Raw genomic sequence first — 6000 nt, 5'->3', positions numbered from 1 at the left:
GAATTATAAACAGCAGACATGAAGAACAAACATATTGAAATAATTTATTCAGCAGAAAGAGAATGAATCTACATGAAGTAATGAAGAACACCAGAAATGATGTACCCATGGATAAATACAAAAGGCACTTCTCACTTCTTGTTATAGTTTCATGAATTTAAAAGACACTTAAGTATTCATGCAAAAAATTACAATAGCGTGTTGTGGCCTTTATACTGTTTGTGGAATTAGAATGTGTGACAAAGTTACAAGGGTAGAAGGGCAGAAGTGTTCTATTACAATCTAAATTTAGGAAGACCAAAGTGAAACAGAGTAGTCTTCTGACCACAGTGCCAATTAAACTGGAAATAAATAACTGAAAGATAACTGGAAAAATCCATAAATATTTGGAAATTAAATAATACACAATATAAATATGAGTCAAACAAGAAATCACAAGAGAAATTAGAAACTATGTTAAACTGAATAAAAATGGAAAAATAACTTTCAAATTTGTTATATTTGAATCAACTTTTCAAATTTCTTATATTTGTTATATTTGATTCAAATATATTTGAATCATCAAATGCTTATATTAGACAATAAAAACAGCCTAAAATTAGCGACCTTAGCAGATGTTCCTGAAAAAAGAGAAAGAGAAAGTAAAACCCAGCACAAGCAAAGGAAAGAAATGATTAAAAGCAGAAATCAATAAAGTAGTAAACATAAATAAATAGAAAAATTCAGTGGGATTACTGGTAATTAATTGAAAAGTCAATAAAATTTTGATAAATCTTTGACCAAACTTAATAAAAAAGAGGATACAAATCACCAATATTAGAAATAAAAGGCAGGATATCATTGTAGATCCTTTAGAAAAAATAAAAAGCCATTAGGGAATGTTAAGAACAAATTGATGTCTATAAACTTGACAACCAAGAAGAAATGAAGAAATTTTGTGAAAAACATAAAATGCCAAGATCACTCAGAAAAAATAGATTACATGAATGTCCTTGTAATAATCAAAGAATTGAATGTGTATTTTAAAACCCTCCCATAAAGAAAATCCATGTTCAGATGGCTACAGAAGTGAACCACATCAGACACAAGGGACAATGCCCTTTCCCTACACAGACTTTCCCAGAAAATAAAACAGGAGTAAACACTTCCCGACTCACCTTATGAAGCTAACACCAAAAGCCAGGCAGACATTACAAGAAGGTAAACCCACAGACTAAAATTCTTATCAAAACTTTTAGCTAATTCATCCCAGAAATACATTCTAAAAAGATAATATTTCATAACCAAGTGGTACTTACCTCAGAGAAGCTATGTCCTCCCAATATTTGTAAATCAGTTAATGTAATTAACTATATTAACAGACTAAAATATTAAAACCATATGAAAACCTTAAAAATGCAGAAAAACAAAATGCAACATCTATTTATTATGTTTTTTAAAAAGCTCACAATAAAACTGGAAACAGAAGAGAATTTCCTCCCACTGATAAAAACTCAACAAATTAGCAATCAAAAAGAATTTCCTCAACCCAAAAAAGAGCATCACATTTTTTTGGTGAAAGACAATGTTTTTTACCCATGGGTGAAGCAATACTAAAAATTTTGCTCACATCACGTCTTACTTAGTATCATTTTGGAGATTCCAGCCAGTCAATAACACAAGGAAAAGAATTAAGGACACAGAGACTGGAAAGGAAGAATGGTGTGTTTATTCACAGACACTATAATACTTTCTGTAAAAGTCCTAAGGAATCCACAAGAAAACTACTAGAATTAATATGAGTTTGTCAAAGTCTTAGGATAAAAGGTCAATAGTTAAAAATCAATTATATTTTATGTACAATTACACTTCATAAAATTTAGAAATCAGTTTGAAAAGTACCATTTATAGTAACATAACATGAAATAAAGGAGAATTTAACAAAATAAATGCAAAACTCAATATTGTCAGTCTATTCTTCTTTGATAAACTGATCTGTATTTTTAAATGTAATCCCAATAAAAATCCAGCAAACTCATTTATAGAAATCAACAAGCTGATTATAACATTATGTAGAAAGCAAAGTATTCAGAATGGCCAAATAATATTGAAAATTAAGAACAAATTTGGTGGGCTTATAATACATGTTGTAAACAGTATTATAAAGTTATTAAGATAATGCCATATTGACATAGAGGGATATGGAGTAATGGAACATAATGAAGAGTCCAGAGTGTATCTACATATATCTGATCAATCAGTTTTTTACAAAGATACCAAGGTAATTCAATGAAGAAGTGATATTCTATTTAACAGATGGTCTTAGAAAAACTAGGTAACTGTGTGGGAATAAATAAATATAATGCCCTTACAACATCCATATTAAATAGAAATGAATAATGTACCTAAATGTAAGAGCTAAACTATAAAACATCTAGAAGAAAATATTAAAAAAGTGCTTATGACTTTGGGTTAGGCAAACATAAACCATATGTGAAAAAAATGAATCGATTGGATTTTATAAAAAATTAAAAATGTTTTTTCTTTTACAAACACACCATAAAAAGAAGGAAAAAGGAAGCCTCAGGCTAGGCAAAGATTTTTTGAAAGCTATATATCTGATAAATGACTTATATTTAGAATATATGTAAAATGTCTTACACTACAACAAGAAGACATCCAGTTTTTAGAAGGGAGAAAATTTGGAATAGATACTCCATCAACAAAAGATAGAAATTGAAATCAATCATGTGAAAAGCTGTTCTGTATCATCAGTCATGAAGGAAATGCCAACCAGAACCACACTTGGATACCTCTGTTCATTCGCCAGAATGGGGAGGTTGAAAGAACTGACAATACTAAGTCCTGGTGAGGACAGAGAGCCACTGTAATTCTTGTGAATTATTGGTAGGGGTCTAAATGGTACAACCGCTTGGGAAAATACTTCTCTTTCTTATACAGCTTAAATCTCCCCAGTGATAACAAAAGGAAAAGAATTAAGGACTTTTAAAGCAAGTCCACTTTTGGGTATTTATCCAAGAGAAATAAAGGCCTCTGTCCACAAAAAAATGTTTTCATGAACATTTATAGCAACTTTATTCATAATGCCCACACACTGAAAACAATTCAGATGTATCGCGCTGGTACAAACCATGAACCAACTGTGGCACATCCACGCAGTGAAACGTGCAGAGGAACAGAATAGGTGGCATTATGCACAGCGATACAGGCAAATCTGAAATGCCTTATGCTGACAGGGAAAGACTAGGAAAATCTAGGCAAACCTAGACTGATGAGCAGCCGGTGATTCACCGGGGGCCAAGGGCAGGGAGGGAAGGCAGGGATTGCCTGAGAAAGGCACCCAGTGATTCCGAGGGGTGACGGAGAAGTCCTGTGTCAGCATTCCCGTTAAGATTGGGGAACTTTATTGAGTTTACCTCAATAAAGCTGACTTAGATTAAAAGGTGAAACGAAGTGCTTTTAGGCAAACATTGAGTGAATTCATCCCCAGCAGACCTTAGCTATAAAAAATACTAAAAAGGAAAAAAAAATTCTTCCTGCTAAAGAAAATGAGTATCGATGATTCTCGCAGCACAGAAGGAATGAAGGAGACTGGGAAGGACAATCAAAAGTAAGTCAAGTCTTTTACAGAAAACTAATAATAGTGGTACAGATGTAACAATATCACAGTATAGATATAATAATAGTACATCTGTAAAAATATGTGATGAGACTAGAAAAGGGGAGGGCATGGGTAAGTGATGTCAGACCGTGAGAGAGTTCCTGCACTGACTATTCAGGATGCTATAAATGAAAAAACTTAAATCAGTTTGCAACAAACAGCTCAGGGATGCACCTTCGAGTTTCTAGGACAACCCCCAAAAGAAGCCTAAGATGTGTAACTTGATAAAAGAGAAAAATAAATGGAACAAGAATATTTGATCCAAAAGAAATTTTAAAAAGAGGAATAAAGGGACAACCGGCAAAATTACAAACAAATAACAGGGTGATAGATTGAGGCCCAACTATAGCAAAGTTTACTTCTAATATAAACGAACTAAATTCTACTTAAAGGGATGAAAGAAGTGTCATATAGAATATAGACAAAGAAATTCACGTATCTAAAATGCACTGTAAATAGCAGAACACAGTCATGTTCATATTGAACTGTGGAAGAAGACATGGAACATTTATTAAACAAAGTAAACTGAGGCAGTGCCACTAAACATAGACAAAGGAGATTTCATGAAATAAAGTGCTGGAGACAAATGGACACATTTCCAGATGACAGTAGGTCAGGCCAACAGGAAGACACAACGATTTAAAATTCCTACTTTCCTGAAAGCATTGCTTCAGAGTTTTAGCACAAAGGGTAACAGAACTAAAGAGAAGAGATAAACACACCACTTTGGGGATTTTATCAGACCTCCCTCATTAACTGCTGCACCAAGGAAGCAGGAAGAGGACACAGCAGATTCACATCACATGGTGAAGTGACGTGGCTAGCTCATACACACGTGAGCTTCACCACCACAGGGAAACATTCTTCTTACACGTGAAAATCGGATTCTGAAATTTATTAGGAAAGGGAAAGGATCTAGAACATAGCATGTCCTGAGAGAACAAAAATGCTAATGAATTTTATACTACCAGAGATTAAAGCTCACTCTAAAGCTATGGAAATTAAGACAGGAGGATACTGCCCAGGGATAGACAAATAGATCATTAGCACTGAACGGAGAGGGCACTCATGCAAATCACCTCATTTATGTAAAAGGTGCTGGTGCAATAGTGGGAGAAGGGGTGCTCTTCTCCATAAACAGTGCTGAAACTGTTCCACAGCCCCAGAACACTGGCTCCTATCTAATACTATATGCAAACATTAATTTTTTAAAAAATGATGAAACTAATTGTTAAGGGTAACATAATAAAACCTCATGAAGAAAACAGGAGATTCTCTCCATGTTCTTGGGGTAGGCCAGGACTTCCTAAACAGGACATTGGCCAAACCACTATAAAAGAAAATTGCTAATCCACATTCAATTAAAATGAAGAACTTCTTTTCCAAAATACTCCATTAAGGAGAATGAATAGGATAAGACACTTAAAATACAGCAAAAGATTCTTATCCAGAATATATAAAACATACCCACAAATCAAACAAACAACCAATATTTTCCATCAGCAAAATATGTGCATGTCACATATACATTTTACCGAAAGGGATCTTCAATGGCAGCTAAGTGAGGGAAAGCTAGACTGATAAAGGAACGCTTATCAGTCATATGCAAATTAAACCACACTGTGATACTAACAGATGCACACGCATCAGAATAGCTAACAGAAAATGAGGACCAAGAACACCCAGTGGGGTGGGAACTGGGAGCATCTGGCACTCTTGTACATTGTTGGTTGGAGTGTAAACTGGCACAACAACTTGTTTTGGCTGTACCTCCCCAGGCCAGACATGCCTACCACGGAATCCACTTCTAGTGCACCCAACAGAAGTGTGTGCATATGTGCAGCAAGTCTGATACAGCCGTGCTCCCAGCAGCCCTCCATGGCACCAACCCAAATGTTCCCCAATAGGAGTGAAAATAAATAAATGTTGGCACGTTTATACAATAAATATAAGAACAGATTAGTACCAGAATCAACAAGCTTTACCCCAAGACAAACACAAAGGAGAACTCATTGGGTAGAGCCACTTATACAAAGTTCAAAGGGTGATAAAAGCCAGAAGAGGATGCCCAGGGGTGAGGGTTATCATGTGCTTACAAGCCAGAAATTCTGAGGTTTTAGAAAAGTTGGAGTTTCTGATCTGGATGTCCTATACAACTCATGGAGTTGTACAGTTAGAATTTTTGCATTTTATTACATGTACACACACACATACATTTATTTATTTATATGCATCTGCATAAGTGTGCATGTATGTATGTGTATATGTATGTATGTGCATATATATGCATGTGTATGTTTGCTTATGTATATTTGTGTGTGTGTATAAATTCACTTAAA

The sequence above is a fragment of the Manis javanica genome, chromosome 1 (genome assembly GCF_040802235.1).
Source record: "Manis javanica isolate MJ-LG chromosome 1, MJ_LKY, whole genome shotgun sequence".
Classification (NCBI taxonomy): Eukaryota; Metazoa; Chordata; class Mammalia; order Pholidota; family Manidae; genus Manis; species Manis javanica.
The sequence above is the reverse complement of the archived record's forward strand: the minus strand, read 5'-3'. Positions refer to the sequence as shown.